At 39.5% G+C, this 25,467-nt stretch overlaps 1 protein-coding gene across 3 annotated transcripts in view; it reads right to left on the reverse strand.

Annotated features, from left to right (window-relative positions):
* The window catches only part of tll1 (tolloid-like 1), a 77,852-nt gene that overhangs the window by 44,947 nt on the left and 7,438 nt on the right, over positions 1-25,467 (reverse strand). The gene's annotated exons all lie outside the window — the stretch shown is intronic.

A 25,467-nucleotide genomic window follows, 5' to 3' on the forward strand; every position in this document is an offset into this window, starting at 1 on the left:
AACTTTCTTCAAAGTTTTTGACATGACTTGCATCAGATCTTGGGTCTTGTTTTTCTATCTTTTCCCAAGTCTGTATTATCTGCAGACAGATCCAACACAAAGCAAGTAAAGTCTGATAGTTTAGTGTAGTGTCTGTTTATTCAAGAGTGCTGAACTCTGGGTGGGAGGCAGCCATGTTGAATAGTGTTGTTTTGGTTAGCGAGTTAGATGTCCATGTGGGTGTGAGATATTTTTCCACATATTTTTCACAAATTATATTTTCTTTCACACATATTATCTGCATGTCTGCAACACAAGAGGGACTTGCCACTAAAAAGATGTCAGTTTTTGTTTTGCCCTTTTTGGCATTTGTCATTTATAAAATCCTCAAGAAAAAAAGATGAAGTAAACTAACTAAATAAATAAACTAAATAAGAAATGACACAAATCTGAGCAGGTAAAGTGAAAGAACAGCACTCGCTCCTCCCTCATTACTATGGCTAAGCTGCAATGTAGGAAGGCCTTTAAGCCCCAAATGATCCAGTGGAACTCAGTCGCCAACAAATCAGGCCTTGGCTGTACTATAGCAGCTTCCAGGTGTGAATGTCAGTGTCAAGTTTAACTACTGAGATTAAATACAAGTTAAAGAGAAAATTCTGCACTTTTCATGCAGAAAGCAATAAATTAAGTAGTTCTGCTGCACTGACCAATGAAGCCAAAGTCTCCTTGTGTCAGCATGTGTTTTTCTTGCATCCATTGATGCCACTGGACTACAGGCTATTTCAGCTTGGATTTCTAGTCCCTGCCTCTGAGGCATGCTCTGCTAGATCATTCTTTTCTCATGTAATGCTATGTTGGGTGTAGCAGTAGCTGCAGTGATAGCTGTTAGGATAGGGTTATGATACATGGGAACATGGGAGTGAGCATCAGAGGCTCAGCTACATTTACCATCAACGCTGGACATCCATATGAAAAGTGCTGTGTTCTCCCTTTAGGACACTGAATTTCCTTGGTTTGAGTCAGAAATGGCGACACTAACAATCAGGCGTGTCCAGACTATTCCACAAAGTTTCACTCCAATCAACTGACAGCACACCTGACTCGACTAATCAGCTGTTTGAAGACTGAAATCAGTTGATTAAATGAGTAGAGCCTGGTGTGCTCCGGCTTCGTAGGAATGAAAACCTGCAGCTACACGGCCCTTCATGGAATAGTTTGTACATGCCTGCTCTATATAGTTTAGAAGAGAAACAGATAGTGTTGAGGTGCTCATCACTGCGAATTGATTTGAACACAGGAAAAAAAAAGTGTTGCTGAAACTTTATCAGAATAAAAAAGAAATGCATATGGAGCCAGAGTGTACAGAACCACAAGGGTGTTTTTCTGAATGATGTCCTGTTATTGTTGTTTTCAAGGCTGTTTCCGGCTCAGATTCATTTGCGCTTAAGTACAGTTCAAGTACAAACTGTCTGCCCCGCTAAGATCGCCAGTACGGAGCTCTGATGAGGTCGATACAATTTTCACGATGCTCGCTGTCACACAATCCAATACAATTCATGTAGCAGCAAGTAGTTCAGGTGTATACAGGTGAAGTCATCACATAAATTCAATCCTCGCTTGTTGATTCTCTGAATTATAGTAACACAGTCACACCACAGCACAGAGTCGCAGTTTCACTCACTCTGATTACACACCCGATACTCTACACTCAAATACCTAAAAACCTGTGTTTAATATCAGCCTGAGTGCCCAGAGAGCTTAGGGCAGCTTTGTCTGCCTCCCTCCCAGTCCTATTCTCTGGAGCTTTCTCTGACACACACACACACACACACACACACACACCCGTCCCCGGTGGTCTTACAGTGGTCTGATATCAGGCCATGTGTAAGCCTTTTGGAAAGTGACACTCCCACCACTGTCCCCTCCGCCCGCCCCCCCCCCCCCCCCCCCCCTCCCTGCCTACTTCAGCTTCTCCCCCTCATCCTCACATCCTCCCTTTTTCCATCTGGTTAAAGAACTCAGTGTGACTCAGGCACACTGTCCACAATCATCAAAGGATATATTCACATTTCATTAAGTCTGTCTTAAAACAATACTCACATGAACACGTGTGTAGTACTCTGGAACGGTTGTTGGTCTGGTTCTGGCCGTGAGATCTCTTTCTAATGTGATTCTGATGAAAGTGCGAGGTGACACAAATCCACCGTCCTCACTCTGCTACAATTTTTAAGCTTAGCCAAAGCTAATATGAGGCATTAGCAAACCAAGTGTGTATTTTTTGTTATTATCCCCCCACCGCAGCTCAGCAAGACAGTGCTGTCTGTGCAAACGCACATAGAAAGAATTCTGTACCAAAAACGTTTGTAACCTTGGAAGATAACTCAGACTGCTGGAGCCTCGTTTTAACTTGAATGATTACTGCAACCAATAACCATTTTGTAGTTGGCACCATGAACAAACCAACAGCCTGTAGAAACCAGCTTCGGCCACAGTTTCCCTCGTAAAATTCTGATCATAAAGTGTCATTTAAATAAACAAACTACAGTGATTTTATTTTGAAATGTAGGTAATGCTTATCTTGATGAAACAATGAAACTCTGTTACCACAATAGGTCTTTTTCACAGCAGCCATTTTGACATGACAAAGTCGAGTAAACACAGGTGTTATCAATGATACTAATTATGCTGAAAACTGAGTCAGGGTGCTGCTGTTGGGCATGTTGGCTCAGTGGAAAGTCTCTGCAACACTAAACTGAACAGGACCTTCGTAAACATTATTGGAACCACCTGTGTTTAACCATCTATTTCATATCAATACAGCTGCTGTTAACAAAGGTCTGTTTAACCCACACAACATGTCTTGACATATTTCTCATAATGGACCTCAAACTCTCACCCATAGAGAAGCAGATAAAAAGAGCTGCAACAGTTAGTCCACTAATCGATTAGCTGATTGACAATTTATTTTAATAATCGATCAAAAGTCATTTTTCATGCAAAAATGGCAGAACATGCTGCTTTCAGCTTTCCTCTGTGTTATTTATTTGCCACCTATCATCAGTATTATTTGCCTTAACAGGAATACACAAAGGGTCTTGTCATATTAAGTTTAGCTCTTCTGGTTCCTGGAATGTTTTGGTGAAAATTTTCTTAGATAAAGGCAAACTGCCCAAGTAGCGATGGATCTGAAACTCAGTATCAGTATCTGTCCAATACTGGACAAAATCACTGGATCAGAATTTTGGAAAAAAAAAAAAAAAGTATAATCTGATCTGAGCCTTTTGCTTAAACTATCACAGAAATGTGAATTGCAACAGCAATGTCGGCTGTGTGGACTTATTTTAAAGGAAGAAAAAGGTAAAACAGCCAAGCGAAGTTTTACATTCATGCAATTTATTTAAATCTAATTTTGAATGTTCGAATGGCCAATCAAAATACTGCTAAAGGGTCTCTGCTAGAAAAACTTTGAATAAAAAGAAGCAGCTGTATTGAAAACGGAGAGTCATGTTGTGGGGTTTTTCTTTTTTTCTTTTAGGGGAGTAGAACGTTTGTTTCACAGTTTGACTTTTTTTTTTTTAGCTTCCAGGTTAAGAAAAGGTTTTCCATACAAATGTATTACTAACAGCTTAGTTGTTTGAGAGATGGAAAAATACTGGATTGTAGAGGTTATTATCCAAGGTTGTGGCATCTGTATCGGTATCAGACATGAAAAATCAAGCCGTCCCCACAAACAATATCTAAAAAATGCGTGTTCAATATTTCGAGCGTTAAATAACATTATCTGTGGTTTTGTGGGGTTGTAATAATAATAAAATAACAATAAACCTTAATTATATAGCACTTTGCTTAACAAGGTTACAAAGTGCTTCATAGAAAAAAACAAAAAAACAAACAGCAGATAAAACACCACAGATAAAAACAGCAGATAAAGACGAGTCAAATAAAAACATTAAGACAGGAAGAGTGCATCTACCGACCAAAACAAACACTTTTTCTCACTCCTGTTCGCACAGCATCCCTGATCTCCCTGCCTCTCTTTATCATTTTGTTCAAAAACTTTCCTTCCCAATCCTTTCTGACTCTCTTGTCTCACAACATTAAAACTTGTGATATATATACCTAGTTGTGTTTCTATCACCGACCTCTCACATCTTGGCTCGCTTGTTCACCTACTTTTTTAATTTTATGTCTCCCCCTCCTCCCATATCTACAGTATATCTTCAGGCCTCTAACAATGAACAACTGACTGATAACCATCACTAAATGATTAGCTGAGCGCAGTTACTGCCCTCCTGAGGGATCCAGGACACTAATACATTAACAATGGCATGGGAGAAGCTTGTCACTTAGCTAATCAGGATTGCCACTAAAGGAAACGGGGGGTCAGGGTGCCATTGTGCTCGACTCCGAGCTATTGTTGCAGTGAGGAGAAAACCACAATGACCACAGATGGTTTACAAATCACGATATCAGATACAGACTGAAAGTGTGTGCTGTTGAATGGTGGTATATGATATGTTGGTAAGACAGATATGAAGATAATGATCCAATCTAAATGATGCTGTAATGTATTTTTTTTTATTGTTTGCAGTACATCTAGTTATAATGACATGTCATGTATTTACAATGTAGACAATACTACATATTATATAGGCAGGTATAGGTGCCATTTAAAGGTTTACTCTAAAACAAGAAGAAAACATGAAAAAGCACACAAAAATACTGTGTATGAGAAAAAGGTTTTAAATAAAATGTGTTGCATTCAAACTCATATCGTTAAAATTTATCATCTATAATATCTTGCATATTTTGGGAAATATGTTTATTCTCTTTACTAGTTAGAGTTAGATGATATATTTGCATGATAAGTGTGAAACTACAGCCAGCAGTTGATTAACTTAACTTAGACTAAAGGATAAGGATAGCGTGAAGATTCTGGAGGGTTTCGGGGGAAATAACAGGCTCTACGAAGGTGAAAATTTGAACATACAAGGTGTTAATGAATGAACTTTAGAGGTACTGGTAGGATGATTTTGTTCCCTTTCAATAGAGCCGTGTTTCACCCCGCTTCTTGTTCCATGCTAAGCTAAGCTAACCAGCAGCTGGTTATAGCTTCATATGTAGCATTCAGACAATAGAGTGGTATCAAAATCCATATTAATCAACTATGTAGGGATGTAACTTACTGTTATTTTCATTATTAATTTGCCAATTATTTTCTTGAAGTCTTGATGACTTCACAGTGTCACAAACTTTGTCATTCACAGAATAAATAACATTACAAAAACAAAAAAACAAGTTGTATCTATACAAGCATACATTTTATTGACTCATACCTCTATGTCATGTTTCTACTTAGAGTTTAAATGAGAATGTATAGTTTGATGTTCAGAAATATACAAAATGTGCTGGTGTAGAATTATGGACATGTGCAATACTACGGCGATGCAAAATAGACGCAAAAGATTTAGCTAGCAAAGTGTCAAGACAGCAAGTCACTGAGAAACAACCAACAGAGTACAAACATAAAACTGGGCATCAGAAGAAAAAAAAACTGAAAGAAGCAGCCGAGAATGAAAAGCAAAACTTTCAAAAATAATTCTTTAAAAAGAAAGACAATATAGCAAGCATGAGTTATTAATTTGACTAATAATCAACCTACAAACTTGTGTTTTGTGTTTATAGGCTAATGCCAAAGTGCAGACATGAATAATGTTGTCAACGTGAAGGTGTGTCGTCGTCACCAGTTATTCTAAATTTTCATCTGTGTGAAGGTGAACTGTCTCCAATTATGTTTTCATCTCTTACGGAGCCGTAACATCGAATCCTAGGTGGGTAAGTCTATCACCATCTTGATCTTGCTCTTATGACTCCTTGTCAATTTCATGGCGGTCTGTTTCCCTAGTAATCATTTAATTTCCACGTCAACTGTGCAGTGCATTTCGCTGCCTTTCACTGTTGCTGGTTGTTTTAAAGCTGCATGCTTTCACCTCTGATATTATATTATATTACATCTGATTGTAATGGGCGGGGCCCGCTTTGAGAATCTTGCACTGGGTGCTGACTCGTTACACCGCTACTGATGCAAGAAGACCGATTAGGACAAATAGCAATGTCGTGGTAGACATCAATCACAACCAATGACATCAGTTCTTGTCATTTGTTCTTTGTTTTGTGATGTCACTACAGTTTTCGTGACATATCTGCAGCTGGAAAACGATTATTTACACAGTAATGAAATGTGCAGATATAACAAACTTAAACAAGCGCAATAAAATTTGTTCCCTTGTGTGTTATTTTATTTAAGAGACCTAAAAAAGGGCTGCATTCAGTGAGTCACTAGTCAAACAGGACAGCAGACACATATAAAAGAGGTTTATTTGACTCTGAAGAGGTTGATGTTGGCTTTGCCACATAAAGCCATAAAAATAACACACTTACACCAGCACTTGCACTAAGATGTGGTCCGAAAAGGCGTTGGTGCAAATGTTTTTTCTTTTGACACCAAATTGCACTGTAGGCTCCACAATTTCTACTGACACCCCGCTTTACTGCAAACTCTGTCAAAGTGGTGTCATGGTGTGTTACAAAACTATCAAATGGGTCTAAAAAAATCCACTTACGTCTAAAAGAAACTCACACTTCACCGGCAAAATGATATTTGCAATATGATACTTTACCGTATGACATTGCACCTGCCTCAGAAATGATACTCCCCTGGCTTTTGTTTCTATTCGCGGGACAGTGTGTTTGTGACATTACGCAGCTTGTAGTTTCGGATATTTCAGGACAACAAGAGAAACTACAAGGACTAAAAGTTTCCGAGAGAAAAGGAGCTGACACAAGCAGAGCTACAAAGCGAGAAGAGGAGGGAGAGTACAGTGATAGTAAGTTTGGTCCATTGATTGTTGGGGTCTTGTTAATCCATAGAGATACCATAAATAGCCCAAAGTCAAGCCAGTGGGTGAGGAGGGGTGAGGACAGTGAGGCAGGGAGATGCAGGAGGAAAAGTATTGATCCAAAAACCCCAGGACATCCCACGAGACCTACATCATGCTGACCAGGGCCTTACTGTTCGCCCTTCAGCAGGGGCACTGCAGCAAACACACACAGAGATACACACACGCGCGAGAGTAATGCACCAAACACAAAGTGAGAGGCAGACTTCCCTCACATGCCTCCAGCACCTCCCGCCATGGTGGCTGTTTGGAGACCAGTTTGTGTTGTATTGATCAACTTCTCAGTGAAACAAGACTAATGACGACTTTCCGCAACTTTACTCTGCAGCTCTGTAACAAAATGTCAAGCAGATGTACAGCAGAGCCTCTGTGTGGTCCAATTTGGGCTTGACACTGATCAAAAAGTGAGGGCTATTAGCCGGGCTTACAGCAGCTGAAAAATTGATTTCTGCATGCTGGAAGCTTCCCCGCTCCCTTTCCCCTCTACCTGGATATCATGTACCTGGTGTTATCAAGAGCCTGAGTACACGAGGGGCAAAGGAAGCAACGATGGTCACTTTTTGAAAACTTAGAACATGAGAATGGCTGTCTTTTTTGCAATTTTAATACTGCTGAATATTATGAAACAAATGTTATTGATAGTCAATAAAGGGAAAAAACAGGTCCTGTGATTGTGAACCATTTTCAGCTCATTGTAAAGTCAAATTAAATTTTATTTCTTTAGCCTCAGGAGGCTTTTACAAACTCTACAAACAATGGTTCAACCAACGGTTCTCAAGTAGGGGTCCATAACATCAGGTTATGATATGAAATTGAATTTTTAAATTTAAAACAGTTCACATGTAATATTCTAATCTAACAATGTATAACTCTTTTTACTGATATGTTTATAAATATAAATGGCTATTCTGTGTTTACATGGTGCAAATGTTTATTTTATGTTATGTGTAATATATTTCTAATACATTTCACTTGTATTGTTCTTTCACATAATTAATTAGAAGGTTAAAAAACTGACTGTGTCAAATTATTCCTAGGGGACCTACATGACATATATTTTCTATCTTGAAAGGGGAGAAAAAATGAGAACCTCTGCTTTAGACACTTGATCAGGTCAGGAAAAAAATGGAGGAAACCTCAGGGAGAGCGTGTACAGAGGAGAACAACAAAATAACTTACAATACAGTAAAGTCATATACTTAGCTGTTACTTGTCAGGGACTATGAAGCAGACATCAGTCGGGTTGTGATTTTTTTCAGTGCTTAATTGTAATCTGTTTTTACATATATAAGAAACGATAAAACACTAACTTTTTTTCTAAAAAAAAAAAATTTGTTAAAGTTACTCATTACATTTGATACATTTATTAAGGCAATACTTCTTCATATCCAGTCTCATACTGGATTTGTCTCTTGCTTCAATATTCATAGTTTCCATTGTGAGATAACCTCAAAGCCACCATGTATTTAATTTACACATTAGGACAACATCACAACCTAGTCACAATGTTTGTTTTTCTGCAAGCCAAATTTCAGCCAGGACTGAACAGAACTGAGGTCTTTAATGAGCACTGATCTTTTCTTTCTTTCCTTTTTTTTTTTTTATAAATTCGGTACTTTTGATTCTATCAAAGCATTGTACTGTTTTTTAAACATTTGATATTGAAAAAGTATCAATACTTTGATACTTAGACTCAACCTTAGACTCCAGATTGAGATATGCACTGATGTTGCAATGACTGAAGTGGTCACAGCCAGAGAAACATGAACAGAATGAGTGTTTGCATGAACAGATTTGATGTTATATGTTCCCACATTCGATATAATGTTCAAATTTATAGTAATAATTTATATAGAAATATAGTGATACAGACAATGTCATTCAGTTCTAATTCATTTTATGACTCATTTCCAACATTGTGTTTTACTTTCAGGATCTGTTCTTTTGACATTTTACCGACACTGCAGAACAATACCGTAGAGAATTATGCACTGCTGAGTTATGCACTCATGCTGTACTCACTGGGGTGTATCTAACACAAACACACACACACACACACACACACACACATCGCACTAAGCTCCTCATTAAGCAAATATAAGGTCACACTGTAGGTGGGCTAAGATGTGTCTGTGCGTGTGTGTGTGTGTGTGTGTGTGTGTGTGAACATGAATGTGTATAAGCCCTTTCACTTGTGTGATATTATTATATTGTATGTAACTGTGACTGTGAATGTACTGTAATATTAAAAAGAGATTATCTCGGCCCCATTTGAGGATTTTCTCTAAAAGTAATCATTGTTCAAGCTGCTTGATCCATATTAACCCTTTGTGAGCAACAACAGGTGCTGCAGTTCGGGCAAGGTTACAAAAAATACATGTCCAAGAAGTGCAGAGCACCGTATTACCCAGCTAGGTGAGTCAACCCCCTGCGAGATGAAAAGGCTGCTGTTAACAGTTTGTAGTCTGAATGGAGGCTGTGGTCATCTTAGATGTACAGCCTTTAAAATGGATCACAACAGCGAGAAGTTTCAAAAAATACATATCACAACAGTCAAGTTTTTGTCAGAATATGGCCGAATACAGTTCACTGCTTCTGTATGAATCTTTACACATGATCCTGTCAAGTAGAAACTTATTACACAACTTATTTAAAAATGCAGAAAATTCACTGGTTCCGACTTTTAAATAGTAAATATTTATTGGCTTTCTTAGCCTTCTTTTGTATTATAGTAAGTTGAATATCTTTTATCTTTGGGTTTTGGGTCGTTGATGCCTGTCATTCATTGGCCAGCCCGACAAACCTAGCTTATGGGGACTGGGATGGAAGCATGGTATAGTGTTATGTTTTGCAAAAATTATAACTTATTTTAAACATATATAGCATGCAAACAAACTGTAGAGAGAAATGGACAAAACAAATCTACCAACAGAGAACATCAATAGTGGTGGATTCTGTGAAACCCTTGATTACATTTAATGACATTTTTCAATGTTTTGACAAATTCTCAGTTTCTACAACATCTGTGCATGTCAGCTACAGTATGTTGCATGTTCAGGAAAGATGAGTGCAACAGTAAATAAACTGCAGTTATAAATATGGTTGAAGTTAGGGAGAAATGGTCATTAAAAAAAAGGTGAATGTTGACTGCAGGTCTTTGATGGGGCGCAAACTCTGGTCTCCTGCATTAAAGTCAGATCCACTACCCCAACTCTCTGCACACTTACTTTCTGCAGCTGTACTGAATGTCAGCACAAGATACAAAACATGTGGAATCATCAAATGTGGACATTATTCCTAGGCATACTGGTCTGGATTATGCCACATGCTCTGTTTCTGTGAGAAGTTTCTATAGATGTTTTGATGTCTGAACCCATTGCAGCACTGAAAAAAAGCTAACCACAGTCTCCAGTGTCCACTGGAGGAAACTGCAGAGCATCACTTTAAACAGCACTTCAAACTAATATGATTGCTTTCAGTTTTCTTTGTGAGTATTCAAGATGGAATAAATATGTGCCACTTGGCTATGTAAGGTGTTGCAATGTGAAGAGATGCTGGAGTCGGTAATGTCATCGGTCAGAAATGTGCTTTTAGAGAAAAAACTGAAAAATGTAGAAGCTCAGTCCAAGTGCAAAAAGTTCACACCCCCACCCTTCAACTGCAAGTATGTGTAGAAAAAAAGAGATAGAAAGACAGAGAGAGGACGGGATAATCTCAACTTCCGTGACTTCATGTTAAATAATCATGAACAAAGGAGCGCACTGTTTGTCATCATGCAGGAATGAAGAAGAAAATTTAATGAAATCATGGTAATCACAAACATGTCAGTTTGCCATCAAGTTGAGCTGTGACTTTTATCAGCATTTTTCTGTAACAGATGTTAAGCGTGCATGTGCAGAGTTAAAGATAATGTATCTGGGATGTCATAATTCAAAAACACCTTGAAACACCCACACGCACACACACTAATCATATGTTTTTGGTGTCTTAAACACAGTCCCAGACACTGACAAAGACCCAATTACACATCTCTACACTGACACATCACCGTTTTCCTCCAGCGCAGTGTGTGTTTTTGTCTGTGTGTATGTGTTTATCTACAGATAAGGATAGGCAAAGTTTTTTCATGCATGAAAACAGCTAAAAACAGCTGGCAGAGCAGCGAGACAAACAAGTGGACATCTGAAACGACCTGGAAATAAAGCCCAGACTGATCATAAACAAATCCAATAAACGCAAAATACTGTGAAACACACAGTTGTAAATCACCACAAATCCAAATCTGCTGTTGTGCAACGTCTGTGACCTGATAAGAGCACATCAGACCTAAACAGGGTGTCAGCGGTGGGAAGCACTCCAAAACATCACCGTGAAACCACAGCAAAATAACAAGGTGAAGATAAAAATAAGATAATTTAAAGTAAAAAGGTTCATGACTTATTTTGCTAAATCAGCCCTGTGTTTGTTTGTTACACTGTGACTGAATTTAAAATGTTATAAGGCAAAGTCAAAGGAACATCTGCATCTTCAAAAAAGAGTGTAGATTTTAAGAGCACTCCACCACATGAACTGAAGGAGAAACAGGCAAAGAAATGTTCAGTAGGAGACAAAAATAACATAATATCATATGACACACACAAAGAGAGAGCTGGTGTAACCTCCTAATCACATTACTGTGACACTGAGATTCCTCTCCAGCAGGTCATGGGTTTGGCCAGACATTGTGACGGGAGGCAATCATGGCTCGATTTAACCATCAGTGCGTCCTGTGTGAGCACCCAGAGGCCCGGCAAAGAATAAAGATCAAATGAAACTTTCATAACAGAGGACAATGCCAGCTTGTACATCGGGTGCAAGTGAATAGCTTGAGGTTTGATATAGCATCAGTGTAATTACTAACAATAATGAGTTTCATATACAGATTACAGTTAATAAATCCAGTTAAGTTTAGAGATGACCATCGTGCAAAGCGTGTGTGTGAATTTGGCTGCCACAGAATCAGATAAGTGATGCTGACTGGCTGGTTGCCGTTCAGGGCTGGTCATGCTCAAAACCAGCCAATTCCAGTCTCTGGCCGGTCAATCGGTGCATCCCTAGTTAAGTTGGCTAATATTCAAGCTGTTTCAAACTGTTGGAAAGTTTGTTAAAGCAAATATTTCTATTATAACAAAAATGAAAATGTGAAAACAATGTGACAACGTGAAAGTGAACAATCACCTGAATCTGCAGCTCGCCTCGGCTTTATGGGGCTTTATACTGAGTGTCAGCTCATTCTTGGCTGTCCAGTCACAACTTTACTCTCACTCCTCTCATAACATCAATATTTCCCTCAGGGGCTGGTAGAGACTAGCCTGAATCTCTCTGTTGATTCTTAAACGTGATGTTATCAACAGGTGCAGACCAAAATGCCTCTGCCAATTGGATAAAACTGTAACCAATCAAAGTAACGATGTAGTGCAATGTGGTGGAGAGTGTGACACATGCAAGTTGGGGCAGCTACAACAGTACAGTAAAATGCGTTTCTGTAAACATTTGATGCAAGAAATAGGCAATGCAGTAACAAAATCTTAGCCAGACATACCTGGTAGAGCAAATGAATCATGAGCTCAAAGATTTGTCTGGTTCCCTGGCTTGGTGAAGACCAAAAACTAAAACTACGAGCTAAAAGGAGTGAATATTGGACATTTACACATGTGTGATATTAACATTGAGCAAACTCCTCTCTGTTTTGGTTTCTTTAAGTTTGAACAAAGTTGGCTGGTTGTCAGTAAAACTAACCTGATGACGCAGGGAAGACATGATAAAGGATGAGGATAACGGTTTAGAAAAGCTATATAGTGACTGTTTACATTTAAATGTTTTCTGTAGCATAGTTAGCTGCTTTGTATGGTGGGTAATACGTGACATAATGGTCTACCTTGAGCTTGCTTACACATTTGATGACACCTGGCTACACACAAGTCCTAAATATAACTTTCAAGGACCAACGGACAGTGCTGTTGGAAATCCAATTGATTGATCCAGAGTCTGAGTTGTTTTTTGTTAAATTATGGACACAGATAAATCAATGTCAAAAGGGAAACTGTGCAGTTTACTAGTTACTTTGTAAGCATTTCAGTAAACCATTCTGGCAATATTATGGTCAGTAGTTTAACATAATGTGGTTAATATTGCTCCTAGCTATTAGTAGAAATAATGTGGGGATGTTTATTTAAAATTATGCTCTATAGTGGCATAAAACTGGCCATTGTTTGCTTTCTCTGCATAAACAGTAAAAAACATCTGAGAACACTCTCAGACATCCAGGCCATAATATATCTATGAAGTTTTTCAACTGGTGCTTTTGGCTGTGCCGAGTCAAAGCAGGTCACACTGATATTTATTTCCATTACCATTTACAAAATGCCAAACTGTGCCAAGTTCCACCCGAGATAGACCATCTCCAAATGGCTAAAAGGGCACCCGACATGCCTCTAAGCAAATGTTTATCTCATCTGCTGCGGCCAACCCATGATGACCCCCTTTCTCCCCCTCAAACAAGTGGATATTTGTGAGACTCAAATCATGTTTGTGCAGCAGATCAGAAAGACACATGCTTTTAAAAGTCTATGTGTGTTCAGCTCTCAGTACTTTTGCAGCAACTAACTGAATTTCTGTGGTCTGAAGTCTCTTCTGTGTTGCTGTTTGTTCTTTCATGTATCTGCTTTATTTTACCATTTCATTCAGCTGTACTGGAGTTGTATTAAGTTACTGCTGATGAAAACCAACCATTTCCTGAGCTTGCATCATAATAAAAGCTTTTACATCATACGAAACTGTTATACAGCTGCTTGATTCAAGAAAGGTACGTCATCAGTTAAAAGACACACCTTCAGACAAACCGAGTCATGGCAAGCCAGCACATGTGTATGGAAAAGGGGCTGTAGAAGTGTTGAGTTAAGAGTTACTGGGTTTGCTTTATGCTCTTGAAGAAACAACCCACGTGTGACCTCTAAGACTCACAAGGTGTAAACACTCCTACGGAGGTTAAATCCCTGAGACTTCCCACCAGTCAGCATGAGCTGGAGAAGCCTTTTGGATAAAAGGCAAAATGCCTTTAAGAACCTAAAGCAAGTCCAGTTGCCCTTGACTTAGCATTTCTGCTTTTGCACATTTATACAGCAAACACAGAAAGGCTTGTTAGGAGCTAAAATATTAACCAAGCAGACCTAGCTAAGAGTGTGTAGCTTCATACGTAATGCGTCATATGATGCGGGGAGGCTGTGCTTGTGGCCACAGCCGGGTTCCTACAATACTTGGGGCAGCTGAAAACAGTAAGAGTTCGACTGTAAGGAGAAGGTGGCTTTTCCTCAGCCAATAATGGGGGTAAGCGAATGAATTTTGCTGCTATAAATACCATCAGGAAAAGCTAGGTGACATAAAAGCAGGCAGACATTTAATAATTGAGCAATGCGTGGCAGGTGGGCGGAGTGATGGCGGTGCTGACTCATGGCTTCTGCACCTCCGGAACAATGATGCTCCAAAACAAACAGTGGGCTCTCAGTGCGGCCGCAGAGTTTGTGCTGAGGCGGGAATCCTGAGGAAGACTTCGGAAGCTCAGTGGCAGGAGCACTCTGCTCGGGAAAATCCTGTTTAATATAATATGAGTGAGACCGCTCGTCCTCCCGCTCACACACACACACACACACACACACACAACGCAGCCACAGTGTCAAACACACATGCATACACACATTGCTCTAGTTTCCTTCCTACTGAAGAATGGGGGAAGGGGTGAACGGTAGCTGCAGCTCACTGTCACGACATAGTGGGCTTTATTCTCTGAATGAAAGACTCAAAAGCACACATACAGTTTACATGGGCACGAGCACACACACATTCAGATGGTTAAAATACACCTGTGCACTGAGAATACAAAGGTGTGAACTTTTAAACTTGCATCAGTCACTAAAGTGCCAACTGAATCCAGAAATACGGGTTATGTATTGCTTCTGCTGTTACAACAGCCAAAAAAACTAAACAAAATGCAGTCAACAAAGTGTTATCACAGTCTGTTCTATACATCTTAACCAGAAACCAGTAATTTATGAAACTTATAGTAGAATCTAAATTGACTTTTGGTTTCATTTTTGGACATTAGCTGAGTGCACACATACTGCTTTTAGTTTAGTTCAGTATATTTTAAATTTGGATTATCAAAATAGATGGCAATAACTTTAATAATCGATTAATAATTGATTACTTGAATAATTCTTGCAGCTCTATAATGGGGACAACAATTTTTGAATCTGGCCCAGTATTGAGAGAGAGAGCACTGCAGCCATCAGCCATGAAACCAGCTGCAACGTAATCCTTATAGGCAATTGCAATCCATCAAAATACATCAACTAGAAGTGCTTGTTTTTGCCACTGACAGGCTCAGATTGTTATTCTGAGTGTCTGACAACATCATCCCATCATCCCGACAGAGATGTTAAAGACTGTGATCCTTTTTGTTTAACCAGAAACAGCTGTTATTTTGCTCTCACCAAAGCCACCAGACATTGTAAAACACACTTCATTCACAGTCCACAGCAACAAAATAAACTCGTCAAAACCATCTTGGCTTGTTTTTCCACTGCTCCAACAATCACTAGCTCTGGTTTGGTTGAAAGACCAAACCTTAAAAAAAAAAAAGACTTAATTCACAGTGTAAGATGTGAAACCATCAGGTTAAGTGTTTACTTCAACCAAACCAGAGCTGGTGATTGTTGGAACAGTGGAAAGATAACCCAAGATAGTTTCGATGAGTTTTATTTTCTTCTGTCAAGCAAAACAAGCACTTTTATTTGACTTACTTGCTCATAAGGATTACATTGCCTGCATTGCCCATTTCAAGGTCTCCCTCATACTGAACCGATTTCAAAAATTGTTGTCCCCATTATGGGAAAATATGGACCAGGATGAAAAATACTGAAGTTACCCTGTAAGTTGTGTTCAAACTAAATTCAAGGCAAATTTTTAAGGCAGTGCAAACATATAGTCACTTCAAAGACATATAAGTGAACGTGAAGAGACACAGATTCACTCTGACTGATAATTTGTGTTTATCCTAAGTCTGTACAATTTCAGTTCATGAATGTATGTAGGAAGGAAGTAGAGTGTCTGGAGAAATGTCACAGGAAGAACTGGAGTTCCTTCTAAGTTTTTGACCATCACAGAAACAGCGACATGAACTACGTACTGGCTTTTATGGCTCTACTGGGTTGCCAGTAACCGAGAGTCTCGGGTTTGCGTGTCAGTACCTCTAATGCCTAATATAATTCCTTTCTGACGCATTGCTCAGTGTGCATGAAGTCACATCCTGACACACCAATTCCACCAATCACGGCATGTCTGTGCCACGGTTCTGATCTGTCCTCCGCACGGCTGCAAGCCCCACCAGCAGCATTTCAGAAGCATTTCAGCAGAGGTGCGTTTTGCCTGCCTGATTATGTTTACTTGCTCAGATTTTGTTGATTAGGTCCTCTTTCCTTGCTCTTTGTGCTTCTACCATGGATAAGCAGGCTACATGGTTAAATAGTTTCTCTTCTGTCTGTCTTTATAAACGTGAGTCTGCACAGGCCATTTTATTCTGAAATTTAACCATAGTCTCCCTGCCTCTTCTGTGTCAGACTTCTTGCCCATTTGATCTGCTCTGTGCTAACTGACGCGACATCCATCAAAAATATACTTGGCGCGTATTTGAAGCGGAGTGGAGCGGAGAACCACTTCTGGGACGTGCCAAGGCACTGCTACGCCTGGTGGAATTTAGCTGTGAGAGCCTCCTTGTCAGTTGGAGATGCAAAGCCATGGTAACCCACGTCAACAATAAACTGACTTTAAATAACTGCACCCAGCAAAGTGAAACCTGACTTACTTTTACAATGTGATGTTTTTGATGTCAAACCAGAGCTGCTTTGGTCCACCTGTGTCTATTAATGTTGTTGTCATTACTACTGCATTGCATTGTGGCCTAATTATAGTAGGGCCCAGTGCTTGTATACTGTAGTATTTCCCCCCAAATAGTACACACCTTGCAAATCATTGGTTCATTCTAATGTATAATGTTGGTTTCAATCAGTCATACAAAAATATCTCACACACTGTTCTCGTGTACTAAATAGTTCGTATGGATTTCCTTTCCTCAGGTCCTTTTGGGATCAGGTCTCTTTACTGGAAATAAATATATGCATCAGTTTCGGGTAAGTCTTCTAGATGTCTGTTTTGAATCGTGAAACCTCTAAAACTGTCACATGCCCCACACGGGGCATATTTTTCTAACTAGCCGACAACTACAGCTGACATTATATTGGCTGTTTGTGGTGATCAAACAGCCTTTACAAACTCTAAAAATTCCCTCCGACTTCAGTCTTTTACAAAGTACACAGTTTTCTGACACAGACAAACAAGTGCATCGTTGTGTTTATCAAGCTATGATGAACCGACATCACAGTGACTGAAACATAATGAGAACGTTCTTTTGCTTTTAAGAACGCAACTGCTTAGAGTGAAGCACCGCCACCAGACCCTGGAAAAGGTGGGGGTAACTCCAAATGGAAGTACAGGGACTAGACAAAAAATGTTTGGATACAAATTACGTCAAAGTCTCGGAGTTACTGGAAACAACTAAATTGCTAGCATGTGCTACACCTGTAAACACAAAAAAAGAAAAAAAGACAACAGTGATGTATACCACAAGCCCTGTGTCCCATCAGTGTTTATCTAAGCATCAGAATGAGTTTCAGCCAACATGAAACCACTTCATGCAGGCAGCAGGGTGGAGACTGTCCCTCAAGTGGAAGGTCCTGGTTCAGACTACACATGTAAACTGTGATGTAACTATTCATGTTACTTAAGAGCTCATGAAGTCGACATTAATCATCATATCAGCTCTTATACCTGACTCTGTGTGGAGACAGAAAAGAATAATTCCTCACTCCAGGATTTGCCGAAATCATCACTGCAGATGCTTCTAAATGGACCGGCTCAGATTGTGCATGATGAACAAAACAAAAACACTTCTACATTTAAACACATTTTTTTCTTTTAAATCAGAATTTTTTTTTTTATCTGAAATTTTAGGGCTGCCCCCCTGAAAGTTGAGAGATCCTTCAGTCAACTGAGATCGAGCAGTCTCTGTTGTCTGTTTGTTTTGTCAGACGGTGTGGAGTGTACTTCTGGGTCCCTGAAGTAGCTGCAGAGCGAGCGTTCTTTGCTTTCACGCTGCTCTCTGGGGTAAAATCATTCCGGTATGTCAAGTCGTCCCGTCCGCTCGCTGAAGATGTCTGAGACTGTTACAGGCAAGACCCAGGGTGAGTCTGAGCGAAGCCTGGATTATACTGCTGTTGACAGCTGCGGTCAGCACGGGCATGATAGTGGGTCTGAGACGGGGGAACTGCGGCTGACTGGAGGAAGAGAGAGGCCTTTCCCGGTCAGGCTCCAAGATAACGTCGTCTGTTTAGAAGTGGCGATTTTACAGCTCACAGTAACTTATTACAATACAGTCTCTGGTTTTTGTTTGATATCTAGTGTCAGCAAAAAATGTTGCTGCACATTTCCAATCCGGCGTAGGTAGAATGTCGATTTCAATATTAAATTGAAAATTGATCGAAATGAGCTTTCAATTTCAAGAATCAAATCAAAAGACAGAGTCAGCAGTTCTTCCAGTCTTTCCACCACTGCTTACTTAAGAAAAAAGCAACACCCCAAAGACGACACAGGGTAGCTTACTGGCTGTTATATAATACTTGAAACCATATAGACTCTTTAAACACTTTAAATAGTAACAATGGCAGTGCTAAAAAGTACTTAAATTTAAAAAAATTGAATCAAATCGTGACCTTAAAGTAGAAAGTCAAACTGAATTGTAGATTTAGAGAATTGTGACACTCCTACAGGCAAACCCCATTCAAAAGTCTGGCATTTTGATTAAGTGTTGCTTAATAGTACAGCTTAACTGATCAAAAGAAAATTAACTGCCAGCTATTTTGAACAACCGATTAAGCATTTCAGTCATTTTTCAAGCAAAAATATCAAACATTGCTGGTTCCTGCTTCTTCAATGTAAGGATTTGCTGCTTTTCTTTCTCTCTTTCTCTGAAGACGTCACTTTTGGTGCCAGAATATTGTGAGCAAAATTGCGATTGATAAGCAGGTTTTCAGAAATATTTGAAATTTTATGGACTGAACGATTAACCAACTAAAACATGAAAATAATGACCAGATTAATCGACAATGAAAAGAGTCGTTGGTTGCAGCTGTACTGCTACACGAAAAAAAGGGACGAATAGTGGATTATTCAGAGTGAACAGCCAAATCTGACTGAATTCTGAGTCAGGCACAGCCCTAGATTGTTTACACCCTTTTTTTCATCCCTTCGAGCTCAGAGATGTACACCCATGAGAAAATGTATGTTATGTATTGTACTGTCACACACTCCTATGATACTCCACTATTGTGTTTGAAGAGGAGAACTAACAGGCAGTCGGTCTCTCGGGTCACTCCTGAAGAATTGACCCGCAGCTTCATTCGGACATCGAGGTTTGTTTAGCTTTCACTCCGTGTGTGCGAGCATTTTATGAGAACAGTGATTTGGAAGGAAGCATGAATGACTCTTGAGTGAGCGTAGTGAGCCCGCGCACGTCTGTACGAGTGTGTGTGTGTGCGTGCGCGCGTGTGTGTCATCTCCAGCTGAGTAGCAGGATGCAGACAACCAGGAAGAGATAAGCGCGGGTGAATGGAGGGAGCTCTGCGTGTGTGTGTGTCGACTGTGTGCGTCTGTGTGCATGTGTGCGTTCGCGTAGGGAAATCACTTCACAAAGGCCTGGAAGTGTGTGTTCTCCTGTCTACCAGCGCGGGACTCGGAGGAGATAAGCAGACAGCCAAATATTCCCCCTGTGTTTTCCCAGCAAAAACAGGAGGCGGAATACCAACCACTCAGACCGATGCCACAGGGTCAGGCCTGGAATGAGCCGCGCTTCCACTTCTTACGAGCTACACACACACACAGACACACACACACACACACACACACACACACACACAGATACCGCCACCAAGTCTTTACACACACAACAAAGTGGGGGGTGCAACTAACAACTGTCTGCATTATCAATTCATCTGTTAATTATTTGCTCAATTTATGGATGGATCTTCATATGCAAAAAAAATTCATTTCTGGTTGTATTTTCACAGACACTGAAAACTTGTCAACTTTAGCACACGTACATTCATGTGTAGACTCCAACTGGTGCTTTTGTGTGCATATATCTGTGTTTGTGTTCAGATGATAGAGCTTTATGTGAGAACATATGTATATAGGAAGAGACATGTTGATGATTGACCGTGGGATGTTTATGGAGATGTGGTTGTGTAACTGGAACATGAGCATAAGACAGCGTAAAAGAATGATTTGGTTTCTGTTTACACTATCATATATGCAGTTATTCAATATATGCATCTAGTGAGCTGCTGTGCATCTATATGTGAATCATGTGAATATATTAATGGAAAAATTCAATAGAGAAGTCATTCTCAAAATAGAAAATGCCCATTAAACATTCTCAGTGCCAATGTACAATTGCTTGCTTTGTCAAAGCAACAGTATAAAACCCAAATATATTTAAATAAAACAGATAAATAGGCCAGAATCAGTGAATGTTTGTCATTTTTGCTCAGCATACTTGAATAACCTGAATGAAAAATTAATTGCTTATCAGATTTGGAATTTGCTTATTCAGAGTTGGAAACAAACAACGTACAAATATTTCATTACTGTGCTTTTTACTTTTCACTATTACTCCCTACTTTTTAATACAAATATCTGCACTCTTGGCTTGTTATTTTAGTTTTACACATTGAAAATATGATTCCTTGGTGTATCCATCAGTGTGTATCATGCATGACAGATGTAATAAGACAAAACAAGGGACACAAGAAGATGAAACAGAGAAAAAAGGGAGACTCGACCACTGAGAAAAGGTGAGCTTCAGTCAGCTTTGCACATAAATAACGGGTAGAACTGTCCTTCAGCGGGCTACGTTTTACTTTTATACTTTGAATAAATGTCAGAGCCTGTGCTTTGTCAATTTTACTTGAGTTAAGGAGTTAAATCAGTACTTCTTCATGTACCCATCGTTTTTACACAACCATCTGTACTTCTACTTGAGTAAAGAATGTGTACTTTTACCATCTCTGTCAAAATTGTTGTTGTTGTTCCTCTGCTGCTGTTTCCAAGGTCAAGAATTAACTTTGAACCCCAACTTTTGAGTCAACACAAATGAGAAGCTCTACAGGTGTTTGAACATCCACCGCTCTACGGAAACAGAGAAGTTAATCTATGGATAAGAATCCTGTGATTCTCCTTAAGGCTTAACAACAGCGACTAAAAGGTGAGACTATTCTGTTAACCGATAAATCTTTTGTCAGTCTAGTAGTCTTCTAATCGTTGCAGCATTTGTCGTCACACTATGCAAATGCAGATCATATGCAATAAAATTACCTCATTAAGAAGCTTGTCATGATATAAGAGAATGGAAGAGGAAACAGTATTTTCTTAAAAAGCAACGTATGGTACTATTATTAGAGTAATCTCTCATTATTTTACTGTGTTCAGGACACTTAACCGACCAAAAACACCAATATTCCATGACCTGGGAAAGAGATTCAGCAATGTACTCTCTCTTTGGTGTCTTTACAAACAGCAGCTGATAAATCCTGAATATTCTACCTTGAATGTAAGGATGCAAACAGATGTAGATGTGATCCATGTGCTGTTAACTTAACGTATGTAGACAAGAGCAAAATGTAGAGTGGTAGAATAAAATGTTTGCAATCTTTCACACATACAGTAAATGTGCATGGTCTTACGTAGCTACAGCAAATGTTCATACTGTCCCTTGGTTGTTTGTGGAAGAACAGACTGCACAGAGCTGTCAAATTGGCATGAATGATGTGACGGCAACATTTGATTTGCATTTAATCTCCACACAACATGCATGCTATGTAAATGTGATGTTCTCGGTTCAAGTCCAGACAGGGAGATTTACCACGTTGCCCCCCTTCACTCTCTTTCTCTACATTATTGGTTACTCTATACAGTCAGCTATCTAAAAAAAAAGGCAAAACAATACCTTGAAGATAACATGAAAAATAAAAGCTTTGGCAAAATGTGCACACGTGCTTTTACTAAACAGGAAGAAACCAAGGCAGGTATCAATTAAGGAGAGCTCTGGAGAACGGGATACCCGTGTGTGCAACTGCTGTGAGAAATCGACAGTATGAATATGTTCTTTATGTACACTGATATTTCCAGCAAATAAAAACATTGACTGTGTTTTCTCACTCAGTTATTTTAACCTACAAGAGTTGCACAGTTACTCAAACATATGTAGACTGACTGTCTCCCTTTAACCTGCCAGACTTCCATCCAAAAACACACACACACACACACGGTAAGGGTCTGAGGCCAGCATAACTAAAAACCACAGAGTCATGGGATTGCAGTATCAACATAAAATCACCCACACAGAGATCAGTGTAACATGCACACATGCACACACACATGCACACACACACATACACACTGGCCAGTGTCCAGGGTTGTCAGGTTTGTGTATTTGGTATGTGAGGAATGTGTGTCGGTCAGCGTGTGGACGCTCAGCCGTCTGGGTGGAGTTCTTATCAGTCCAACGTGTCGTCATGGACAACATTAAGGCTGCAAAGTGCCATTAAAACACATATGAACACAAAAACACATCTGCGTGTCAACACGCAGTCAGACGGGTGTAGCCATAACAAAAATCTAGATGAAGAAGATGCTTACTGGTCTTACAACATCTCTGTTGCAACTGTGCACAAACAGAAGGCAAACAGAAGAGAGGAGGAGAGACTCCTCCACCTGCTCTGCAGGAATGATGCTGAAGGAGGATTAACATGCAGCAAAAATCTTGACTGATTATTGAGCTTTTTTACACGGTCTGGACAGAGAGTTGTTGTTGAGAGTGTTCTTGTCCTGTTTAGTCAAAGCTATGTGTCTAAATATCTGTTTTTCTCAAGCTAAGGCACTGATATTACAGTAGTTCTGAGATGACACATCAATCATCGGCCTAATTTCAAACAACAATGAGACGTAACATCTGAAGGAAATCAAAAATCTTGCAGAGTGGTGCACAGACAACAGCCTACTGCTCAACATTTGTTTGACTTTTGGAAAAAGGAGACAAAGACATACACTCCTCTCTGCATCAGTGGAGCTGAGGTGGAGCAGGTGAACAGTTTTAGGTTCCTGGAAATCAACATCACAGAGAACCTGTCATGGACATCACACATCTCCACCATGGAAAATAAAGCTCAGAAACAGCTGTATTTCTTCAGGAAACTTTATCACTCTGCAGTGGGTGACCCAGAACATAACTGGTGCCCATTTACTGTGCATCAGTGATATCTAGTGGTGTCACAATCTAAATATTACATCGAAAATTGAACAAGATGATCAAAATCAAAGCCAGAATCTGCAGTTCTACCAGTATTTTTTTCTCTCCCACTGCAGCTACTTGCTGCCTCCAGCACATCTGAAGAAAAAACAACACCACATCTTTTTAAAGTATTTGAAAATGTAAATACAGTTTTCAGGGCATACAACAAATGATCTGTTGATCTTTACTAATCAAGATTCGATAGTCTACACATGGCATAGCCGTCTGTGTTTTAATTAAAAAAATCTAATCGGATTGTGAACTTAAAATCAAAAGTCAAATTGAGTCGCAGATTTGGAGAATCATGACACCACCTATTGGAGAGGTGAGATGCCTGCGCAAAGCCCAAAAGAAAACTAAAAGATGATAGCCACCCCAGCCACAGCCTACTCACCCTGCTGACAGGAGATACAGAAGTATCCACTGCTGTCCCACCAGACTACAGAGCAGCTTCTTCTCAGCCTCCTCAGACTGTGAGACTGTTTAATTCACCCTCAGCACTCCACCATGGAGACTTTTACAATTGCTTATTATTCATTCAACTAAACTATTGAATATAATTTTACCATGATGCCTTTATCTTGTTTTACAAGGATACAAGGAGATTTATTTAGCATTTACAATTTAGATGCATTTCCCTCTTGATGGATTGGATTGGCCGAAGATATCAAATAAAAAATAATGTAGAAAAAACTAATTTATATGAATGAGTGCTAAAGATGAATTAAGAAGACCTATTTTCTAAAATAATAGCCTAAATAAAGCTAGGTTGTACGTTCTATCTAAGACAGTCGACAGAAAGTACATTCCCACTATCGTTACTGAAACTAAAGTATTATATTGGTATCAGAAGTGAAAATATTCAAATTATAAGCAAATGGACAGATTTACACAGTTAATAAAAATATGAAAATTGCAATATGACCAAGTGCAATATCCAAATCACAGAGGCTTTGATTTTTTGATAAAAGAAAAACAGCATCATAATGGAGTAGTGCTGCAGAGATACCCTGGCTTGCAAATCTTGTTCTCTAGATGTATGAAAATGTTTGTGTGGAATAAACGCCAACAAATATCACATAATCATGACCTTAATTTAGTTTTTTTCAGCACAAATGAAATTTTGTGATGCAAAAATGATCTTTTTTCTTTCGGTTACACACACACACAAACACTTTTTTTTTTTCTTTATCATATCGTGCAGCCCTACTGGTCACCAGCAAAAACTGTATTCACATGACACACAATATGTAGTAAAAGAAAAAAGGAATGACAGAAAACCTTGTTTAATACAGGAACTACATAAAATCTTAAGTGAATCTCCAGGCTTTGTGTTGAAAAGATGAGTTCATTTGGGTGGAGCACACACAGACACCACACATGACACACGTACACACCTATAAAACACCTAAAATATATGGACTGACTGAAAAAACAGACATTTTAATGTGTAAACCTCAACTTTAAATCAGCAATCAATAAACAATTAGATGACACAATCAAAGCATTAATATATGATTTATCATAGACAGTCCTTTCTTTCTTTATATAGACACACATCTGTCTGTCTTTTGAGACCAAACACTGTTGTTCCACAGCAGCCCCAGCCTGTATTTAAATGTCCAACTAAATCTTTATCACAGCAGTGTGTGTATGTGTGTGTGTGTGTGTGTGTGTGTGTGTGTGTGTGTGCGTGTGAGAGAGAGAGAGAGTGTGCGTGTGCGTGTGTGCGTGTGTGTGTGTATCAGCGCGTGTTTTGGTACAGTCGAGTCCAGCTGTTTCTCATCTTCGCTGATGGTTGATTTCACATCTGGACGCACGCGCAAAAGCACACACAAACTTACACGCGCACGCACAGCCAGCCTTTCCATATAGGCACCAACATTTCAGATACAATCAGGACCTAAAATCCTGCCTACAGGTGATGCACGCACGGTGTGTGTGTGTGTGTGTGTGCGCGCGCGTGCACCTCTGGAGGAGGACACGGGCTCAGCAGCAGGACCGTCACCGGGCTGCACGTGGCATCCACCCGCG

Source organism: Lutjanus erythropterus, chromosome 3, assembly GCF_056507025.1.
Source record: "Lutjanus erythropterus isolate fLutEry1 chromosome 3, fLutEry1.hap2, whole genome shotgun sequence".
NCBI lineage: Eukaryota > Metazoa > Chordata > Actinopteri > Lutjaniformes > Lutjanidae > Lutjanus > Lutjanus erythropterus.